The sequence below is a fragment of the Pteropus medius genome, unplaced genomic scaffold (assembly GCF_902729225.1).
Source record: "Pteropus medius unplaced genomic scaffold, Ma_sr-lr_union100, whole genome shotgun sequence".
NCBI classification, from domain to species: Eukaryota; Metazoa; Chordata; class Mammalia; order Chiroptera; family Pteropodidae; genus Pteropus; species Pteropus medius.
The window spans coordinates 15,512,519-15,537,044 of record NW_024340849.1 but is presented as its reverse complement, the minus strand read 5'-3'; the positions used below and the strand labels follow the sequence as shown (position 1 = coordinate 15,537,044).

Below are 24,526 nucleotides of genomic sequence, written 5' to 3'. Positions count from 1 at the left end.
TCAGGTGCTGAGGGCTTTGTTGAAGAAAACCAACAAGCTCCCAGACCTCACTGAGCTTACAGTCGAGGGGAGACTGTGAAAGTTTTCGTGGTCAGGAAAGAATGGTAAGGATTGCATAGCACATCCCCTAATCAGAGCAATATTCATTAGGAGTAAATAAACTCATCAACTCTCTTGCATCATTATGTTTCAATCTCATTGGATGCTTTTATCATGGCATACCCATTAACTCTTCTGGAACCCTGAGAAAGAGTGATGTCGGTTTAAATAGCACCAAGAATTCAGGAAAATAAGAGAGCAGTAAAGAGTAATTCTCAGAAAGATTTCAATGAGGAAATGAGACTTGCCTGCATAACGTAATTCTTGTTTTCAGATATTTGCCCTCAAGCATTAAAAATGAATGCTAGCTTCTATCTACTGAATCCTCCAATGTAAAGAAGCTGGGAACTTAGCTGGCTCCCCAAGAAAATGCTTGACCCGAGCCCACCTGCATTATAGTGATCATGTCTATCTCTTTGAACTTCTAGAATAAAGCAGGAACTTGGAGCAGGAGGTTGGCAAAGGAGGAGGGGGAAGTTCTGCAAATAAATGGCACCTTTTTCTTTTTTGTGATTTCACCTACAACTGGCCTGGTGGCCAATAAGGCACCCACTAACACACAGGATTCCAGCAGCTAACACGCCTCCCACCATACCTAAGATGCAAAAAAATCACATTCTCATCTGGTAAAATCTAGTTGATTATTTCAAATATGCTGACAAGTCTTATAAAAGGAAAGAGCTATTCATTCACGAGGAAGTGGTATTTTCTTACCTAAGAGCAATTCCATGATCTCTCATTATTCTACTTACGATTTTTTCTACCTAAAAAAAGACCTTAAACACTGTCTAACCCAGTGTTTATGAAAGTGTTGATTGCAACCACCTATGAGTGAAATCAATTCAGTGAGTCACAACTAGCATTTTTCTCTAAATGAGATAGAATGAGACGGAATGGATTAGAAACTATCAGAGCATCAGGTATAGCAAGAGCAATTATTGTTTCACAAAATTTCTATTTCTATTTATATACCTATTCACACATGTATAGATGTATACTGAGTTATCATATAAAAATGTATTTCTTACTGTGAGTTGTAACCAGAAACATTTAAAAGCCAGTAATACAACCTAACGCCTTCATTTGATGTTATGAGTATTTTGAAACCCAGAGAAGTAAAGCAACTTGCCCAGAGATGCACAGCTAGTTAGTGGCAAAGCTATCCTTAGAATCTAGCAATCCAGACTCCTTGTTCAATGTTCTCAGCACTACATCAACTAATTTCGTTCAAAAACAAAACTGCACCTCACTTTCACCTTTTATAATAGCATGTTCCTGCCTATAAGACTTGTTTAAAGATGTATTTTCAGTAACTCTCTGTTCATTGCCTTAAACAAAACTCTAAAATAAAATAGTAATATTGACCTTTGCTGAGATCTATGCCAAACAGACATGGAGCCTGAGGCAAAACCTGAAGGTATTTAATTTTTCCTTTGTAAACTTCTTCAATATGACAGGAGGGAATATAGCCAGAAGCGCTATAAAATTCCTATTAAACAATGTATCTCTTAAATAGGTACTGCTTACAAAATAAACCATACTGCCCCATTTTCTCCTTTATGATCTAATTTTCTTGCCAGCAGGGCTTAGATATTTTTTTCCTAAGAAGAAAAAAGATTACTTCAGCTGCAGTAATGACCTTACCCCCAACCAATGAGAGCTTGTTATAAATAATAACAGTGTGATCCTAAAGGTTTATAATAGCCTTTAAATTGTACAAAATTATCTCAAAGGATTTGAGTCAGAAAAAAAAAAAAATCCAAAACATAGCATTTTCAATTAAGCTGCATACTGGCAAAAGTTATCAGGGAAGAGGAGGTAAAGAGACATGGTTTTCTTTGTTTTTGTTTCCTTTTTCTTCTTCTTTAAATCTCTTACGAATAATTATGCAACAAACTTCAAGCTACTTAAACTGAACTCAGCCTGCAAAAAACATTTATCTCATGTTTCTGAAGAGAATTCTTTAAAACAATAACTGGCACGTAGGAAAATACAAGCTGACAGGTATTTCAAAGACAGCTTTTATTTTCGTTTTGTTTTTTCCCCCAGGGTGATTTTGTGGGCCATAATTTTTCTTGAAAGATTTCTCTCTCCTGAGGTGTTCCCCATAGATACCATAAGAATGAAATGCAACAGACGCAATTCCAAATGCACGTAAGGGAGAATGTAGACAGAACAGATTTAATACAATCCCGTGATACTGGCTTGAGTGATGGGAAGAGTTTCCACTGAAATGCCTTCAGTCCTCTGAGTTTGTTTTGTCCAGAAGGAGAACCACCCACCTCAGTGTCCATCTCATACCTGGTTTGTGGGCCCACAGAGCAATGGCATTAGTTAACATAACATAATGACTTTGCATAAATCATTCATCAGGCCCTGACATAGCTCCCATAAAGATAAGTTCAGACTTTCTAAGATTTGTCTCTCACATATTTGTTTTTAATTCAGTTTTTTGGGGGTTTTTTTTGCTACTAGGATCTCATTTTCTCTTAGAAAAAAAAAAACAGTGCAATACTCATAATAATAATTATTATTGCAATTAATATGTATTAAATACTTTGTGTCAGTCATTATTCTAATTGATTTATATCTTTTAACTCATTTAATTTTCAGAGGTTGATAAGTAGATGAAGGTAAGTTCTAAGAAGGCAAACATTTTCGTCTGCTTTGTTCACTGCTTTATCTCCACTACTGAAAATAGTTTCTGACATGAATAGACATTCAGTAAATGTCTGCTGTTGGAAACCCTCGTTATACAGTTGAGAAAAGTTATGCATCGAGACGTCTCTTGTCCAAGGTGAAACAGGTAGGAAGTGGCAAAGACCGGATGTTGTAAAATAGGTCTGCGATACATACCTAATGGCTCATAGTGTTATTCGATTGCTACCAGCTATTTCTATTTGCTATGTTTTTCAGTTTTAACGATATTTGGGTTTTAACAATGTTTGGGTTTTTCTAAGTTAAAGAGTTCTTTTTATAGAAAATATTTTAAATTCTGAAGATATAGAAAAAAATTTTTATCTCGCTAATTGAAAGACAATTACTGTTAATATTTTGGAGTGTTTCAAACTCTCTGACAAATATCTATGAATGGAATTACTAGATTAAAGGATATGATCTCAAAACTATGCATTCGGAGCTTAAACTTGATATGACAGAGCGTTCTGCCCACATAAAAAAGCAGGATAGCCCTGCCCAGTGATATTGGAGAAGGTGTATAGTTATCAATAATGGTTAAATACACATCCAGTGGTATAATAAGATATTACAATTATATAAAAATAATGTTACAATATGATCTATCTCATACAAGCAAAGCTACCTTCCCCCGTAGTCAGGACTCAGTCTCCCAACAACCATTCATATACAGGAGCCATTTTTTTAAGATCATTTATAATAGGAAAACTTTACTAAGAAATTTAAATAAAGTAGAAATGCTTTTCAAACCTCTTTCCTAAAAGAAAGACTGCCAAGATCAGATATAATAGAGAGACGTCCTGTTACATCAGCTGACACTGGAGCATACCCTCCTGATTCCAGACCCAGTATTCTTCCTACTGTGTTGCTCTATGTTAGTATAAGAGTCATCAGCACACAGGGTAAGGCACTTAGGAACGGGGCCAAGATACATTTTGATGGATACCAAAGAAGTCAAAAGCAAGACCTAGAACTTCGAGGTTCCTAAGTGAATAAATACATGGCAAAGGCCTGGAAAAGGCAAAGGTAATGAGGAGAGCAGGAGGGAGTGGGAGAAATATGCTGCTCAGTTTCTGCTGCTCAGAAATATGCTGACTGCCCTAAGTAGGGACTTGTAGGTGCCCTGCCAATGAGTAAGAAGCCAAAGGCAACCGTCAAAGGCAGAGATTAGCACCATCCCAAAAAAGTTCAACTGTCAATGACATGCTTCGCCGTGAGGAAGTGAAATTGGATGACCGAGTAACTGGGTTCAAGTTACTGGGACATTGAGTCAGTATGGAGATATGCACAGAAATAAAGGAAATGCATGAGAATGCTCAAGAGCAGACGGCCTGAGACAAAATCAGACCAGTGGCCTCCGATTTTCTTTATTTTTCACTACTATCTGAGAAGTATTTTAAGCATATTCTTCTAACATAGGTATTTTATTATAATATATATACATGTATCACTGTATTCATATATTATAAACCAAATGTACAAAATAGATGTTTCTCAGTGAAATGAAATTAATTTTAAAATAAATGTTAACATTTTTTCCCATGCACCAGTGGATCACTGCATATCCTAGAATACATTCACTCTCTTATTCGGAAGTCACTGATGAGTTGACTGAGGTCATCTGTTTTTAACTATTGTGGCTGCTTCTTTTTAATTCAAGCCATCTTTGTCTTAAGATGATTCTGGTCATGATAGTAACTAAAGTTTAAATAGTGTGATCTCTTGGCAATTTTGCCTTATCTAGACTACTTTTTTTACACAAAAGTAAATATGAGACAGATAATGCCCAAAATGCTGTGCTGGGTCTCACTTCATGTCATTCACCAAAGCCAGAAGAGATTAAGAAAATTTTCCTTTCGCAAATCAAATGAATAAGTAATTAGCTGCTGGCATTAATAGACAATTCAAAAAAATGGAAATAGTCAATCATATCGGAAAAAAAATAAGCAAAATAATCTTGAAAAAGAACAAAGTGGAGACTCATATTTTCTAATTTCGAAGTTACAACAAAGCTACAGTAATTAAGACAGTGTAGTACTGGCATAAAATAAATGTCTATATCAATAAGGTATGTATGTCCAGAAATAAACCTATACATTCATAGTCAATTGAGTTTCAACAAGGGTGTTAAGACAATTCAATGGGGAAAAAATAGTGTTTGCAACAAATGATGCTGGGACAACTGGATATCCATACCCTAAAGAATGAAATTGACTTTCCTTCATCCCACATATGCAAATTAACTTGAAATGGATCAAAGACTTAAATACAAGAGCTAAAGTGATAGAACTCTTAGAAATTATAAAAAATATTAAAATCACTGATAATCAAAAAATAAAAATTAAATTAAGTAGAAATTATTCATCTCTCCTGTTGATGAAAGAAAGTCTAAAGATCAGTACAGGCTAAGTTTAGAGGAAAAGGAACTGTGATGTACTTTTGATGGTTACATAAATTGGCCACTCTGGGAAGCAGTTTGGTAACATGAATTAATGTCACAATTACTTTGACCCAGTAATTCCATTCAAAGGAAATTACCCTTTAAAAAAATCTGATAAGATACAAAGTTATAGGTGTGAAGATGCCCATCTAAGCATTGTAAAGAAGAGCAGAAAATTGGAAGTAACATAAATACTCATCAGTTAGGATTTGGTTAAAAACATATACACAATGAAATAATAAGGAGTCATTTAAATTGTTGATGAATACATATATTTTATTGATGTAAAGATGTTGATAATTTTTTATTATGGTAAGAAAAAAAGTAGGCATTCTCGGGCCAGGTAGGGAATACAGAAAAAGAAAATTAACACCAGGAATACCCAAGTTGCTAAAGTTGAGCTTTGCTTTCCTCTTTGCTTTTTCATTGGTAAGACCTGTCTGTATATTTCCTTCAGGATGCTAAAGTTTGATTTTTCTCTTATAACTATTTCTAAGAAGTACATTATGCACTCCAAATAGAAGTACATCATGCACTCCTGGCTGGAAACCATTTGAACACTGAAACCAACAATTACAGACTAATGTAATAATTCTTGATTGGCTGGCAGATGTTGAGGAGTCAATGCATCATTAGACAGCTTCTTTCTTCCAATTATTCTAGCCAGCGGCAAGAGGTTCTGATCTTTGGATAACTAGGATTGATGACCCTGAGTTACTGAATAATCCCAAAGATTATAAATGATTATATGCAAAAGAAATAATAACAGCCAATATTCTCAACTAACTGGTGGTAATACTTTGTAGTATAAAACATGAGCTGGGGGAATCCTTCCATGTCCACTCATAGTTAGAACTCTCTGGAGAAAGGGCTTGTCTGACTCAGAGATGTATTTATTCCTTCCAAGAAGTTCCCTGGAGACAAGCATCTGTCAATACAGTCAAAGCCTAACCCACTCCAAATGGAGCAAAAATCAATAGCTTTGCTTCCTACCTCCTCCAAGAGAGTGCTTAGAGCATTAAAACAGCCCATAAAAGATTAGAGATAAACTGTTTTATCACTTGTCAGCTGCTCATGCTACATCCCATAACAATTTTGGCCACACCTCTAACAGCTACACACACGTATACACACACACATACACACACGTGCACACAAAAGATGGTCCCTAGATACACCACATTTTGCAGAAGTCCAAAGGATCAAGCAGCTTGTAAAGCCCCAGAGTAAGAACATGCTGAGGACACAGTCACCTGTCTCAAAAGCTTCCCTTCCCTCCCAGGTCCTAGGCTCATGTGCACACTCTCGTAAACTATCCAGGCATCACCCAAGCAAAAAGGAGGTTGACATTCCAAGGAATCAATCAAGTGGATGTTTAGTTTCACTTCTGAAGTGCTCAGTTAAATGGGGCTGTAAGTTTTTAAAATTTAAAAAAAAAGGAAAGAAAAAGACAGACTTGAGTACAACGCATGTCCTCAGCAATTTCACATCTCCAGGTGTCAGCTATTTTTCTCAAGGGAGAGGAAGAGGACCGCATCATGTGATTCCAAGAATCATTAATGAAGAAGCTTTAACTTCCTATTCTGTCCCATTCCTGAGAAATCTTGTGCACGTCGACCGCTGCTTTGCAAGCTCACTTATTTTCAATGGTTTACCTCCATTGTATTTTATCTTCTGTATTCTGTCCTTCCAAATGCTTCTTGTCATCAACTATTTTTGAAATCCTATGGTATATCAGGTATGGTATTTTTAAAGAGAATCACTGCTTAGTTTCTGCAATTGGGAGCAGGAAGTATTTAATTTTACACAGAAAGCACCTGAGTGCTCATATTTCTATCCAATAGAGAATCCATTTTCAGCTCTGACTTTAATATGAAAGCTACTTTTCCTGCCAACAGTGGTGAGATCTTATTCCTCAAAGCACGTAAGGGTAGATCATGAAAACACAAGGGCAGATGGCCAAAGCCTTGAGAACAATTGGAGTAGAGGATGAGAAAACTGTAGGAATAAACAGCTATTATCTCATTCTTGGGATATTAATACCAACCAATAGTTTTACTAGAGATAATAGGCTTCATTAGGAATGTAGTAGATAAATACTAGAAGTAAAATAATTTTTTGCCTCTTCTTAAGAACAAAACAGTATTTTCAGCCAGGTGAGGTCACAATAGAAGTAAGTGAACTCTCTGGATAAATCAATATTTAAAAAAAAAAAACCCAGCATAAAAAATACTTCAGTGGATAACTACAATTTATGCAATGGTAAAAGACATACAAAAACCGGGCCTCTTCTCTTTACATTCACTCATCATTTTCTTAGTGAGGAAGAATTAGAACTTTCTACCAGAACTCAACTGCACCACTTTCGATTTTTTGTACACAATTATTTAAGTGTATAGAAAACTTAGGTAGCTTTCATTCCAAAGTATGAGTTCAGTCTCTACAAACTAATATATGTTCACAAATTTCTGAATTAAAGACCACCTCCAGAGAGCATGACAGGGCCATCTCTGAATATGGCGGACCCGAATGACTACAGCAATCAGGACGCTAGTACCTGGAGGGAAAAGCACCAATTACATGAAGAATGATCCCTTAGAATGCCACTGCCTCCTAATATGTGACCTTGGCAGTTCTGTCTGGAAGTACCCTTTGCATTTAGTTTTCTATTCAGATGACAAGGATGTACTTCTGATTCTTCTTTCTAAGCAAGGCCCAAAAAAGTCTTATTGTTAAAAAATCTTATCTTCCTATATGAACAAGCAGAGATAAGCTCTGTGTTCTGACCTAAGAAGTGATTTGGCTCACAAGCAGGGTTAGCCACTGAGATAAACAACAATCTGAAATGTAACTGGACAATCAAAGCTTTTCGATGAAACATAGTTGTTCTCATACCCTTCCTCTTCCTCCCTCCTCCTTCTCCTCCTCCTTATTATTATTATTGTTGTTGTTGTTGTTATTATTATTATTATTATTTAAGGAGGCTGCCAATATATCATAGATTTTAAGATTCAAATATAACCACAATTTCTAAGTCAAATACTATCTGATATTTAAATGAACCATATTATTGCTGCCTCTACGAATAAAGAGGACAGATCAGTGTTTCATCCCCTTTTTTGTAGGTGCTTTGCTCAGAGGTCAAATTCTTCCTAAAGGTATCAGTAATTGTGCCATAGATTCCCAAGTCTTTCATCCAAAAAGCTTATGTGAAATACTATTATGTACTAGGCACTGGATGAATAAAGATGAGAAAAAATAAAGTCCCCACCCTCCATAAACAGATGAAAACACAAATGGCACAATAGAAATGTAAGCACCATGACAGACATCTGAACAAAAGCCATGAGAACACGGAGGAGTTGGTGATCAGGGAGGCTGTATCGATGTGGTTTAGATAATATTCTGGGGTCTGAGAAATATTTCTGTGCTGTTGCCAGTGTTCTACAGAAATATATCCACTTTCCCTTGGCAGCATTTGACGGCCAACGAGGACTGTACAGTCTCAAATCAAGCATAATACCACTATTACTATTCATGTGGCTAAAGAGTCATTTTTCTAGTATTCATCTTTAGATGTCGCCTCTGCTCATTTAATCTCAGCGACGGCTTTGGCTTCATGGGCATGTGAAGCAATAGAATTATATGGATTGGTGGATGAATTTTAAAAAAAAAAAAAAGTCATTCCAGACCGTAGACTCAGAAAAATTAGAATGAAATGGAAAAAAGAAATGAGGAGGGTGGTCAAGAGTTGTTTTAGGAAAGTATTAACGCTGCACCCCAAACTTCTATCCGTGCAACCATGTCTCAAATTATGTATTATATGCCACTTCAGAAAGTGAACTGTGAATCAACATTTGAGTCTAATTCTATTTTAGGGCAATTTAAAGAAATAATTTAGTAAATGTCTTTATAAAGCAGAGACTCTTTCAGAATGGGAATAATCACTTCCTTATTTTATGTCTCGTAACTTGGAGTTTTATCAAGTTGGCTTAATGCAAGGCAAACTGCACCTTATACTTTATGTTAAAAAATAAGTAGCATGGTGGAAATGACAGCATACCGGCAGACTTCATCTCTGTGTGCATCCTAGTCATCAGGTGCATGACGCAGTCATTACAGTTTTGGAAAACTTGTACCAAGTGGACCAGTATTCCAGGAAATATCCAGAATGGGAAGGAGGAAAAACTGCTCTAGAAAACTCTGTTCTAAAAAAAAGTAGAAAAAACTTTCTGGTGAGAAAGAGAGAGAGAGAGAATGAGAGAGAGGGCGGGGGTGGGGGAGGGAGAGAAAGGGAGGAAAAGAGTGTGGGAGAGAGAGAGAAAGAACAGAAAGAAAAAAAGAGAGCATGAAGGAAGGGTGGGAGGGAGTCAGCTCCCATAACATTTTCAGCAGAGTCTTCACATTTCACAACAGCAATGAAAAGGCAGGGCATACTGGAAATGGTCAAAGGTTTTTAACTTTGATCTCAGGCAATATTATCCCACTGAGCCACCCTATGCTCATTCTTTCAACAAAATTAATGCAATGCCTTTCACTCTGGAACTCTCCCTCTCTTGAGATGTCTCTGGAACAATAGTGCTGAATATGTAAAGTTTTTCCTTTGAACTAAGGCAAAGGGAGTACATAAGTCCCAGAACACCTTTAGGCTCTAAGCGCTGTATCAACTTTGAAATTAACTATAAGACTATAGCTCTATATTTTTAGAAACGTATTTACTGAAAAACTGGAGATATGCCATTGCACTAATTTTTTTTAACGTCATGGCCCAAATAAAGGCATATAAAGGACTTCCCTTTATCTGGGCAAACAGGCTAATTTCTACATTTGGTTTTCTCAATAGCCAAAGAGAAGTCTGTACCGCACATTCACATTATAAGGCTTCCATTTCTACACAGTTTAGAGAACTCCCAAATACCACAAATCAGCTATAACCTTCACCAGGATTTAACTTCTTGTGCAGTAGAAGTAAACTGGCAAAAAGGATACTCAAAATAAAAAATGTTGCCCTTTAGAAATTGCAGACGGCTCCACTCCAAACTGAAAATAATATATATTGTGAAGCAGAAATAAGTCAGCATATCAAAAGCGTTTTAAAAGTTGTTTTAAAGATATATTAGGCAAAAGTAGGATATGACTGCAAAAATTCTTGCAAAAATGTCATGATGTGCCCATTAATTTTATATTTATTTAATTCTTTAAAATTTCCTGCTTGATGTATGTTTTCCACTTCATAAAATATCTAGGGTAACATAAAACTATTTCTATTGCTAAATACCCTTTCCATGTCATAAAACCACTATAAATAAAAATAGAAGTAAAACCACTCTAATAATATACATATTCACTTTGGATATATATCAATATTACAGATATTAATGTACCCCATAGATATTTGTAAATATTAAAGATATGCAGAGAAAGACCAAAAAATATAATTTTATGTTTATTTTTATGGTAAAAACAAAAGCTGAGTTTCAATACATATGACATACTGCCCTCTGGTGGAAAGATGAGATTAGCACTTCAGGCCTTGCTGTTCAGGTTTCTGCAACAGAAATTTGCCTGCAACTAGAAGGCCATCTTTATTGAACTAGAAGAGTGTCCATTCTGATTCAGCGTTAAGAAGACACGTCTGGGGATGTCTTTCAGAATAGTCGAGTAGGCTCTGCAGAGATAGGATTACATGGGAAATGGAAAAGAGATTACATGGGAAATGGTGAGAGCTTATCCTAAGGAAGAAGACAGGCCCATACACTTGGTCACGTGACACTGTCCTAGAATCTGAAGGAAGAAATAAGTTTGAATAGTACTGCAAGTATCTTTCACTCAGACTGGCCTCTGGGCCCTAGGAGTTTCGTCTTATGTTAGGGTCTTAGAAAGCTGAGGGCTGCTTATAAAAAACGAAAATCTGTTTTCAGTGTCCTTTTGGGAACAGAAGGTAGCACTGCCTTGGAACCAAGAGGGTACAACACAAAGCTGAGGAAAGATGTCCTCTGACTTCATCTATCAACACAGCATGGCACTGTCGCATCAGGGAGCCAGACATCAAATGGCTTCAGCAGTATCTGCGCTTTAGCACAAGCAACAGTTGAAAGGCCCTTTGGGGTTGGCAAAGCCTCAGGGGCATCAGCAGATGTTGGTACCAAGAGCAGCTCCACCAGCATCAGCACCGGAACAAACAGTATCGCCAAACACCATGGCAGAAAATGTCAGGATGGTTGTCAAAGAGAAGTGAAATGAGAATGGCTTGCAGGGGCTAAAAGGATTATATTTGCGAGCAACACGAGATACTCTCAGAAGACCCCTAGAAATAACTGGCTACTGGAGATACTGAAATTGGAGAACAGGAAAGAGCCAGAGGGGAATATTTACTGTTACTGCAAGCACTTTCTAAGCTCAAGATGATGTGCCCTGATAAAGAAAGTTACATCGGTCTTGGGCACAATCAGAAACCTTTAGACAATGTCACAGAATTCAGCCTTGTTGAGACTTGCTAATATTCAACATAGATATTCTTGCTGATTAAACAGGAACAGTCTGATGAATGAACATAGGATCAAGAATAAAGGAAACAACAAGAAGGCTGGGAGAATCTAAACAGCGTGGTTAAGAACAGAACAACCCAGACTCCACAGAGAATAAACCCTGAAGGATCTCCGATTATCTCCATCTCGAACACGCAGGGAACCTGTCAGCATCTCCACTGTATGTCACCTTCCCAGAACCAGCATTCCTGTTCGGTGAATGTATTTCAAAAGGCCTTTTCCTTCAGATACCTCTCCCTTTCTAAACTCTTTTTCATCATCCGCATGAAACTTGTCCCCTGAGTTTTCCCCTGTGAGTGTTCACGTGCCACCTTTCAATGCCATTTCCTCCACAGTGCCTGGCACGGAGTAAGAGGCCAATAAGTTTTAAACAAACATATTCTTATGAGTGAAATATTTTCTAAAGCATAGAAGGCAAATCGTTTTAAAGACTCACATGGAAATCGGACTCCATCTTCACTCCTCCTGCTGTTCAGATCTATTCCTTAAGAATTAATCAGACATCAGGAATATCCCAGGACCAAAGAGACACATCGAACCCACGAGATGCCAAAACTCTCATCCATAATTCTTGCATTATGCAAGTTTTCTAAAATAAGCATGTGTTACTTTCAACATCAAAATTTTAAAAAGCAAAAATATTTAAAATTCTCCCGGCTTAATTATCTTCCTCAAACCATGTCCATCTACTTTTTATCCTCAATTAACAGGACCACAGCCCTCCCGAGTCACCCAGCACCAAAACCTCAAGTTTTCCTGGATTCTCCCTCTCCCCACGTCTCCAAATTTTGTTTTATTTTTCCCTCCACAAAGTCTCTTGCAAACATTTTTTTTTCCATTCCCTCTGCCACTACCCCACTTAAGACTCTTATGACCTTATGTCTAGAGAGTCAACTCTAGATTCTCCTTGCTACATCCTGAAAATACTGTAAGGTTAAACTTAATTTAAAAAATACATAGACACACACACACACACACACACACACACACACACACACACACACACTTTGTTTTCGGCGAATCACTCCACTCAAAACCATCACTGGTCTCCCGCTGCCTTGAGTAAGAAAGGCAGTCCTGACAGCCAAGCTCCTCCCACCAGCCTGGCGTTCACCTCCCTCTCTAGCTCTGAACCCCACCACTCCACCCGCCTCACCACCACCTTCGATAAACACTCTGCTCTGAACAAATGGGTCTCCTCTCAGTCCTCTGTACAAACTGTTTGATCTCTTGCCATCGTCCTCATGCTCACTCTCTTTTGTACACTTTTCCTCTCCCCATAACAAACCCTCCTCTTCCCTCGAGGCCTATATGGAAGGTGTCCTTTGTCAGAGATGCTGTGAACCCTCCACCTCAGAGTGATTACTTTCTCCTCTGAAACTCCAGCATGTACAGTCTGCATTAAACATCTGACTGTCTTCATCAGTGTGACCCCACGTCCTGGTTAACGCGGGACAATTCTGGTTTGCGTCTGTATTCTTGGTGAAATCCTTAATTCCACGCCCTTTCATGTCCCAGTCTGGATGACAAAACATGATCGCCATACTTATCAAACGCACCTTTGCAAAAATCCTACCCCCTTAGCTGGACTGTAAATAACTCAGTGAGGAGATCTTTATCACATTCCTCTGTACCGCTCTGCACATTTGCCTGTAGTAGCAACTCAAACAACACTTGAACATCAACTGGTCTTATTTGACAATGGGCAAACCACAAATGCTTATTTTGCTTATAAACAGTCTATCCAACAGATAATTCTATGGGAAATTAACTACTCTACTCCCTACCAACCTCCCCTACACACATGCACACACACACACACACAATCTGGCCACGATATATGTCTAAGCTCCTTCCTGGGATACCATCTCTACTGTGCTCATTTCAGCTGGGTGGGGCTGGCGCAGGGCTCCTTTGTGCCTTGCAGAGCCCAGAAGTGCACTTCTAGATTTGAAACATCCTTACTAGGGATTGGTCTGGAGCAAAACCTTAAGAATTTGTCATGGGTGATGCTCATTTCCTCTGTTAGCACATCCAGTGCCTCTTTCATTCACAAAACAATCCATGAGCATCTGCTACGTGCTACACACCATGGGAGATGCTGTGGACTCAAAAATTAAGCAGAGTCCTTCCCTGTAGGAACTTGGAACTTGGTGACAGAGAGACAGACAATCAGGACTCTGCATGACATGCTATTGAGAAATGTATCATGTGATCTGGGAACACAGAGAAGAAAATACCTAATTCTGATCGGTCACCTTGGATGAATGAGGAAGGTTTCACAGAAGTGACACTTGAGCTGAGTGACCAAATAGAGAATTAGGAAGAAAAGGTACACCCTACGGATAGCTACAAGAAAAATGTCCCGGAAGCACAAACTAGTTAAGTGTTTAACAAACACACCAGGCATAGGGGCTGGATGTAGAAGGGGAAAGGAGACAGTAAATAGACTGGAAAGGAGGCCAAGCAGAGCCTTGGATAACAAGCTAAGAGTTTGAGTCTTTTATCTTATCAGCAAAGAGAAACCAGTAAATATTTATTAAGTTGGAAATGGTGTGACAAGATTTATGCTTTAAAGAGCTTACCCTCGCAGACAGCTCCAAAATTCCTAAACAAAGGGTTAAGGGCTGCTCCCCTGTAAGCGGAGGTTGGGTGGGAAGTTGGATTTGCAGAGTGAGAACATCACTTATACTTAGAGTGTACGTTTACATGGGAAGCCTGGATGTGAGTGGTGGTTTAATGGAGATTACACAGAAGCTAAAGCCCTCCCTGCCAAATAATCACCCATTCTCCTCGTTTGGCATCTATCACATACCCTTTTTGTTACTAGTTGGATTTTGAGAGGGAAACAGTGGTGATGTTGGGGTGTAGGACCAGGGAGATATTAAAAGAAAGGAAAAGAAGCTTCTATCTTGGATGGATTATGATGCCATCGACAAAGTTGGAGAATATAGGAGATTCAGACCTGGGGAGGCATGATGATGAGCTTGGTTTTGGACATGCTAAATCAGAAGTGTTTGTAAAAATTCCAGATGGAGAAATCTGGTGGGTTAATAGAACTATCAGTGTTAGAGATCAGGGAAAGATTTGTTCTAGAGATAAGAGACGGGGCGTTTTCAACATATGAGTACTAACTAGAACTGTGGGAAGGGATGACGTCATCCAGGGAAGGAGAGATATCAAAATGGAATGGAATCAGGATTGTAGGAGAGGCACGATTAAGGCAGGATGGAGAGGACGTATCATCCATCGTATCAACTTTGATCTATCGGTAGTGTCTTCCTGGAGCCCCCAGGAAGGACTATAGGCCACATCCTGGTGCCAGGATGGATTCACCAGGTTGGTAGTGGGAGGTGGGGGAGGAGGAGGCCAGAAGCGGTGGCACCGGCGCTGTGCAGTTACCATCCCAGATTCAGGAGACTGAGACACGGCGGTTCCAAAAAAGTATCAGAGCAAAAGAATGGCAAGGAAGCACGTCGGAAAGAAACAGTCGACAGGAGCAAGTGCCACAGGGAAGTCATGTAGGATGAGGGCTGAATAAGGGATGCTAGGATTTGGACATTTGTGATTTAACCCAGATCTGTCTCGGTGATGTAGTGGGGGCAGAACTGAGGAGGGGTGAGGAGCAGACGGCAGGAGCTGAAATCACCTGAGCCAGAAGGGACCGTTGCCTCGAGCAATCCCCAGGCTCCTTCCTCACACTCTCCAATGTCTGTGCAGGAACGGCCGTTCTCCAGCCAGACCCACCGGCAGGGTGTGCTGTGCTTCTTCCTCATTGTCCACACACACACACACACACACACACACACGTCCCCGTGCCTAAACCTTAAGTGTCCTTTTGATAACATAATAAAAGAAAATGTGAAAGACAAAGGCCCAAAGGACACATGCATGTAAAAGGACACACACACACACACACACACACACACGCTCTTTCACTAAAAGAAAAAAAGTAACAAAAGTGAGTTAAAGCAAGGTGAAAGGGCAGCAGGCTTCTGCCTACCCCGGAGTGAAGCTTCGAAAGGACTGGGAGAGGAGGCAACCTTCTAGGTCCGAATGGAGAAGGTGCAAGGCCACGGCGCTAGTCCTAAATTTCAAATTAGAGCTGCCTTTGATTGCAAATGTTTAAACTTATATTAAAGGAAAATGGCCATCAAGGGAATTGCTTCTGGAGCCTGTCTTAGAAGGAAGTCACGGAATCAGTTCCTCGTTAGAATGAAATAGGGAGAAAGCTATGATGGAACCTCGCCCATCGGCTCCGAGGCCAAAGTTGGCCATTTTTTACACCACACTGACCCCTAGGGGTCCCCCTTCTCATTCAGAGCATGCTAGGCATTAGGCCCAGAGGAAAAGAAATACATAAAATAAGGAATAAGGTAGCTTTGCTTTCTTAAAATCCAAAGAGATGTCAAGAGCGGGGAAAAGGAGCGAAGCGGGATCTCGTTGCCAAGTGCTATCATTTAATACCCCGCCTTAATCGAAGCGAATTTTGACAGTGTATTTCTCATGCCCGAGCTCTGGCAGTTGCACTTGCTACAACATTACTCAGGAAGATTGGAAACAAGCGCTTGCATTTTATTAAATGTGCATCTTTGATTTCCTGTCCCATGTGGCAGCTGAGGCCCTCGGCCAGCTGCCAGCCAGTCTAGTCCCTCCCGACACGACAGAGAAGGGGGCGGGGAGTTGTGTCCCTGCTCGGCAGCGCCCACGCTCCTGGATTGCCACACCGCTCACATCACTCCTCGCCTCGCTTCCCTGTTCATCTAAGGGGAGCAGGTTGAGTCACGCTGAGTTGAAACCCTAACGCCATCTAGGGGAGGCGAGCTGCATCGTTTCCACAAGGTGGGGGAAAACTGTGGCATACGGAGCTCTCCCCAAAATCTTAACGACACACTTCCAGCAAAAAAAATTTTGATTTTTAATGCACAAGCTACCCAGGGATCCGTCCCCTTACAGAAAGGGAGGGAAGGAAATTAAGCACATGGAACATTGTGGAAGCTAAGATTCCCTGTCTGCAAGTCTGACTTCAGGGCCCAGGCAGTTTTGAGGGCGCATTCCAGGGTTTGGGTAAAGAATTCACCCCGCTAAGGGCAGACGGTCCAAGCTGATCCATCCAAAAGGGGCTGGGATATGTGTTCTCAAATTCAAATGTCCTACAGCTTACGGTCAGGGAATCCACACGGTATCACAAAGAGGGATGAAGGAAAATTATAAGAACCTTTGGAAGCAATTGCTCTAACACAATAGTTCGGTTACTCTCTAAATGTCCTGTAAAGACTTTTTTTTTCCAGTTTGCCGTTTGTCTTTTATTACGGTGTGAGTTTTTTTGCCGTTTAAAAGATTTTTTCTTTTGTTTTTTTCTTTTTTTTCAATTACAGTTGACATTCAATATTAGTTTCAGGTGTACAGCATAGTGGTTAGACATTTACATAACTTACAAAGTGACCCCCCCACCCCGATAAATCTAGCACCCATCTGACACTGTACATAGTTATTACAATATTATTGACTATACTCCCTATGCTGTACTTTCCATCCTTGAAGCAGCCCAGACCTCTCTAAGGAGGCCCTGCCCTTCCAGGACTTCTCTGGTTTTAAAATGGCTTTGTTTGCACCTGGCCATACCTCTGGGCTCAGGGGTCCCTGATTGGAACCTGATATTGCTGCCCATAAGGGATGCTAACTGCCCTGGAAAGGTCATGGGGTCAGTGGGAGGAGCACATCGTGTCCAGCTCCTCATACCCTAATTATCTTAGTCTGAGCAGGCAAGAATTCCCGAGGAGGCTCCTAATTGGCTTTCCTGTGGGCTAGAAAGGTCTCACCTGGAAGACAGCTGCCCTAAAGCTCCTTTATCTCGACAAAGCCAGCCTCTCCAAAACGCGCACTGGCCAAAAGGCTGAATATATTGAAAAGCGGTAAGCCCGAGAAATAAAATCTCAGGTCTGTCTCTTTATCCCTACAAACTATGGAAGAAAGATTTTTGAGCCTGGACATACGTGGGTGAGTTTTTTCCTTTTAAAAAATGAATGCCTATAAAGGGGATGGGGCATGATCTCTAATCTAGACACTTGATTTGACACCAAAAATAAAAACCATAAAATGTAATTCAACAACTCACGTTCTATGACTCAACCAGTTGCCCATCTCATGGAAATTATAGTTGTGCCTCTGACACTGTCTCAGACACCATCGGTTGGCATTTCAGGCTGCCTTTACTACTGATAATCTTGTAATGGATTAGGCAGCGATCTGATTTGATGGGTGACTTAGCCAAAATAATTGGATTGACAATTTCCACAGATGAGGAGCTTACATGCACGCCATCCTTTTCCCATGTAGACTCTCATACGGTTCCTTCATAGATTCATAGAGCATCAGAATTATTCACAAAATTCTCCAGTTTCCCACTGCAGTTCTCACAAAGTACACCAAGAAGCTGAGCAAAAGAAATACGTAAATATGTAAGCACACATCGAATGTACCCACCTCACTGCTGGCAACCTGCAGTCTGAGGAGGCCCATTTTCATTCACGAGGAATCCTGATGCAGTCAAGGTGTGTCTTCAAGTATATTGCTCTTCCCCACACATATTTTGAGTTCCAAAAAAGTATCAGAGCAAACACCTGTTGCCACATCCTAAGCCTTCCTATTTACAGCTACAACTTCCGAAACACTAGGGGAATTTAAATCTCCCCAAGTTACAAAATGATGCAATTTATACAGTTGACTGTTGCACAGCACGGGTGTGAACTGCACAGGTCCACTTACACTCAGATCTTTTTCAATAAATATGATCCGCCCTTCTGTGTCCTTGGGTTTCCGTTTCCACAGATTCAATCAGCCCCGTATAGGAAACAGTATCGTCACATTCCCAGCCACAGATGTTTTCGAGCTGTGGTTAGTTGAATCCACAGATGCCAAGGGGTGACTGTAGAGTCAAAAGTTACACACAGATCATCATCCACTGCATGGGGGGCAGCGCCCCAACCCCCACTTTGTTCAAAGGTCAACTGTGCTTACTCTCCTTTTCAGTTTTGTTTTGTTAGTTAAGTACCTTTTGTCCAAGGGAATAAAACATTTCTTGTTTCCTGGGGTTGGAAGGTAAAAGAAAGAAAGAAGACAACCAAGCCAGGACATAAAAGCAAGTGCCGATTGGCTAACTGCTGTCCCCACTCAAGTCCAAGGATGCAGCTGCTCCGTTAATTTAGTCTTTGGCCTGGAAATACTGGAACATTTTTGCTGGTTCTGAACTTTGGTAGGTCCTTGGGCAAAATTTGAAACTGTTTCCCCTGCCCCTTCCGACACACGCAGAGCAAGCAGAGCCCATGGGCACACTGCTCCAGATGGGTGGGGAGCAGATGGGTGGGTAGCAGGTCTGATGAGCAGAGGAACTTACTTGAGAGGCTTGCCTTCCTAACCACAAGGTGAGTAGATCTCGGCCCTTGTCACCCGGAATCTTAATGTTTATGTAGAAGCCTTGACGGGGTCCAGTCATGTACACCATCCAGATGGTCTCAACCAAACATTACTCTCTCAAGGCTGAGCCCTCGAATCTGGTTCCCACTGAGGGAATGGTGTGGGGAGCCTTCCAAGAACAGGGGAGGGGTGAGGAGCCTGTGATAACTTGGGTCTGGCCTGCGGGTCACCTCCTCCGAGTGTGTTTAAAGAAGCCCAATGACAATAGCACTGTTCTTCCGAAGCCTACAGGGAAGCAAAAATTCTACTGAGAAGGCCTTTCTTTTTCCTCAGAATGTCGGCTTGATATAAAAAGAATAGCACAAGGTAGAAAGCCCTATAGAATTTTATAGGTTATGTGTATTATTAAAGTGATTACTGATTGTTGTTCAACTTAGAAGCAATTATCACTGTCCGTACATCCTAGTCAAACAAAAGGGATTTATTTAAAAGAGATATGGGAGTTGCTGGAATGCATGACTATTGACTAAACGAGGGTAGAGAGTATTAATACTGAAGGCTGCCAGAAGTGAAGCGCGTATACCATCGAGGCTTTCAGACCACTTTTAAATTCCTTCCCAGTGTAAGTTTGGGGTAAAAAAGTAAGTCATATCAAGGACTGTGAAGATCACTGATCACGGGTACACATACCATGGCTTAGAAGTGTCATGCATAAAACATGAGAAAGGAGACTTAGCAGAGGGTAGTAGTGGGCACTCTTAAACCAGACCGCTTGGGTTTGAATCCTGGCTCTGCCATTTGCTAACTTTACAACCCAGGGTACTTAACCTCCGTGTGTCTCATTTCCTCATCTATAAATCCCACCTTCCTCATTAGGGTTCCTGTGAGGATGAACCGAGTGCATGTATGTGATGTATGTGAGCACTGAAAACACTGGTACATTCTAAGGGCTGCACGATGCTCTATGTGTGCGTGTTGAATACAGGGACCGAAGTGACAGTACTTGTTATGTATCAGAAAGGTATTCTGAGATGAACAACATTAACACCCTTTATGTCGGACATTAGATCCTAATATTTTTTTACACTATAAATCTTTTAAGAGTCTGACGGAAGGGTGTTCATAATGTATAATAGGACAAGTTTTAGAATAACAATTTCAGCATGGTTTTTGTCCCCAAGTAGTCCATGTGCTCTCGATAAGACTTGCATCAAACCAAATTAGGTTTACAGTGAAAATATGCTGGTGCAATGAACATTAATAGAAATGACAACAAATGTCAACATTTAAGATGGAGTAGCAAGTATTTAGGGTGTTATGGACTGAATTGTGTCCCCCAAATTTCGTATGTTGAGTTCTAAATTCCAGTAAGTCAGAATGTGACTTATTTGGAGATAAGATCTTTAAAGAGGTAGTTAAGTTAAAATGAGGCCATTAGGGTGAGTCTTAATCCAATATGACTGGCATCCTTATAAGAAGGAGAAATTTAGACTCAGACATATAGAGAAGGAAGATGACGTGAGGACACTGGGAGAAGATGGCCATCTACGAGCCAAGGAGAGAGGCTTCGGGAGAAATCAAACCTGCCAACAGCTTAATCTTGAACTTCCAGCCTCCAGAACTGTAGGAAAATAAATTTCCATTGTTTAAGCCCCTTATCTGTGGTGCTTTCTTATGGCAGCCCTGGCAAACTAATACATGGGGTAATAGAAACAGTGAGAACAATGGAGTTAACTAACCCGCACCAAAGAGTTGAAAGAATTGCAAAAACGGGGGAGAAACCTTGGTCCTTTGCACTTTCATGTGTGGATATTAAGAAGAGGTGAAGAAAAGAAGTTGCTATTATGAATTCTGTGGAAACCTTGTTTCAAAATCCTACATCCCTTGATCTACATCATCGTAACTCATCAGTTACAATGGGAGGCTACATGAGAATGTCCAGAGGAGCCAGCAACAGATCCAAAGCTTTCATATCCAGGTGAATTAAAGTACATGGGAAGAGGGAAAGATTTCACAGGCAAGTGCCTACAAGCGCAAATGAGGTAGATGTAGGTATTTCTGTTGAAGGGAAACTGTGGCTGTCCTTGGTCAAAAACACTAGTCAGGCTTGACCAGAGAGCAGAGACTGTATCTCTCCCGCACGATACACTGTTGATAGTGATGGTAGGGCTGCTACTGCAGGCAGAGAGAATGGGATGCTTACACCAAATGTTAGTTTTGGGAAAATAATAGCCCAGTTCTGTGAGCCACCCCTGGTTGTTTCTTCTCTCTTAGAACAGGTTCTGGAATGAAGCACTGCGTGCTGTAGTACCGACTGATGGGAGAAAAGAGAGAGGAGGAATGGGGAGGAGAGGAGGCGAGGCAAGGGGAAGAGGAAGAACAGTCCCGGATGGGTAACGGGGTCCCTTTGATCTAGCCTGGGCAAGAATTATCTACCTACCAGCTCTGGAAAAGAGTCAGGACAAAGCTCTGAAAGAGGATGGTACATAAAACTTCAGAAGAGTTATTTTAGAAACTCAGCACTGACTCTTCAATGCCTGCTTCTCAGAGCACATTTCATTTTTTAAAAGTATTTCGTGGACATTGATGAATGAGCTGGCAATGCTCATCCCAAATTTTCCTGAATAGAAACAATTCGGAAACTAGCGTGCATAGTTTTTTATATTATTTTTAGAAAGAATGTAGCATTCAGGAAATATATTAAATTGATGACTTATTCCTAAGAGTACAGAAAGTTTCCCATTTACCCTGCCTGGGTCATTACCTCGGTCTGGCTCGCCTGAACCTGAGCTATCTCGACAGCCAGTAAAAATGAAGGTAATGAGGCTGCCTCTTCAACCAAAGGCTAGGAAAAGTGAAGCATTAAAGAAATAAAATACACCATTTAAGCGGAGATGCAAAATGCTGAAGAAGCAATATTTTCTAAAATATCTAAATGTGGCTTCTTTCGACGTGGAACCTTTACCACTATTTTTACAAACTTTGACACAGCTTCTTTCTTCTCATTTTTCTTTCTCATTCCCTAGCTTAAGTGTATATATACATATTTCTATCCCAAGATATTTTCTCTCCTTTCTCATTCTTTTCTTACTCCCAGTTCTCCTCTCCTTACGCTCTCGACTTTCCACTTGTTCAAGGTTGTGTTATTTCTCTCGGTTCTAGAGTTTGAACAGGAACGTTGTCAGCAAGGTTTTTCTCTCTCTTTAATATAATCCGTCCCTCTCTAGAATCGGGATGGCCGCCATGGTGTTCTTTCTGTGACTACACTAACCTGATCCACACAGACAGAAGAGAGGTGAAGGCACAGTCCAGCATGGACTCTGGCACCAGGCTGCCCAGGTGCGAGCCCCGGCTCTGATACCTACCAGCCACGTGGCCATGGCCTTGGTGAAGATCCTCAAAGACTTGGTTTCCTCACCTGCAAAATGGGGGCAGTAGTGTCTCCCGCTCGTGGGGTTGCTGTGAGTCTGAAATGAAATAATGCCTGTGTCTGACATTATTATTTATTATGTCATGAGCTGTGCTCTGGAAGCTCTCCAACCCAGTAAGAACTGATAAGCCTGTTCCGTGGAAATGAAAATGAACTAGAAAATGAAACAAAGTCATGTTTATCCTAGAAGCATTTGATCTATGTCACTTCCTTCCTCACTAGCAGAAAAATGTGCCAGGAAGTCCCGGTCATGGCAGAGATCATAATGTGATCTTTTCTAATGTGCCACCTTAATATGATCATGGGGTGACCCTGGCATTATGCCTCATGTATCCTCCTCGCCCCTTCCACTTTGTATCTTCACACACAGTTTTAAAAGAGTAGTGAGGTCTTCTGAAAGCTCATCGCTGGGGCAAACTAATAGTTATTTCCTATGTTTACCAGCCCAGCCTGCCAATGTCTATTATTTAACATCACCGTGGCAGACAAAGACAGACATCAACATTTTTTCTTCAGGACTAACCAAAAACTGTCATCAAAACCGTTCAACAAAACAAAGAAACTAGTCTTCCACCGAGGGAGGAAAGACATTAAAACTGAAATTTATAGTAAGAAAGAAGCTATTATAATGTAAGTTCCACATTTGACTACCACTGACCAAGAGCTCTCTGGTAAGTCTGCCACTTCACAGAGCTTCGGGAGGCTCACGCACCCCTTTATAGCCAGATCAGCAGTATGGCAGATGTAGCTACAAGGCCCTCCTATCCACATGTGTTTAATCTTAGGATAGTCAAAAAAATTCTGATCACTAAGGATCAGAGTAGCTAAGGCCAGAAAGCGATCACTCAAAATACTTGATAGAGAAATGTTAAAGTAAATATCAGAATTAAGTTATGATTTTATAAGAATATCATTAAGATTATACAATAGTGTTTTTCTTTTTAGCTCCACAAAGATCGTGATTATAAACAAACAGCATATTATGTTTGGTTAGGCCAGAGGACAAAGATCATACACTCAGGTGTTGCATTTGGAGAGCATTTTGTATTTTCATTATTGTATCCAGCACAACCTTGAGTATATATTAAGGTGAATGAATGCACCTCTCTGAAGCAAGATAAAAAATGATTAAAAACAGCAATTGCCTCATATGTGTATTTGACTTACATTGAATTTGGAACTTCACTGTGCATAGAATATAAGGCTACTCTTTTGTTTGATCCTCTCAACAATAAACAAATCTCTTAAGATGTGTTACAATTATCAAGTTTTGATATTAAACCAGAGTAATGTCCTCTATCAGATGAACGGATAACGACGGATAAACAAACACCCATAACAATAGAAGAATGAACTTTTGATATATGTTTTTTTCTCAAATGCATTATACTAAGTGAAAGAAGGCAGACTCATAAGGTTACGATTCCATTCATATGGCATCCTGGAAAAGGCAAAAGAATATGTGGACAGAGAACAGATCAGTGGTTGACAAGGGTTTAGGGTAAGGAGGGCATTGACTGCAAAGGGGTAGCACAAGAAATTTGGGAGGGTGGTGTTTATAGAACTTTCTGTATTAATTATGGCGGTGGACATATGCTTCTACTCATTTGTCAACACTCATAGGACTGCATGTCAAAAAGCCTGAGTTTTAGTGTATATAATTTTTTAAATAAATACTAATTTTGGAAACCAAAATGGTATGTAATCCTTCAGGTATGCGGAGCACTTTGGAGTTCTCTACCACCCTCCCAACCACCCCCTTTCACCTCTGGAGCATATTCGCTTGAAAGGAAAAATAAAATGCTCAGATAGCTCCACATTTTGACTATGTATATTTTTTTGCCTCGTGTGCTGACTTTGAAACCTCAGGACCCCCCAGATATGATGACTCCATTG

General features: G+C 40.2%; 1 long non-coding RNA gene across 1 annotated transcript in view; it reads right to left on the bottom strand.

Annotated features, from left to right (window-relative positions):
* The window catches only part of LOC120585121 (uncharacterized), a 257,701-nt gene extending 239,366 nt beyond the window's left edge, over positions 1-18,335 (bottom strand). The window contains exon 1 of the long non-coding RNA XR_005648233.1: positions 18,271-18,335. This is a non-coding gene — a long non-coding RNA (uncharacterized LOC120585121). The remainder of the gene's footprint in view (positions 1-18,270) is intronic.
* Positions 18,336-24,526: the final 6,191 nt, after the last annotated feature.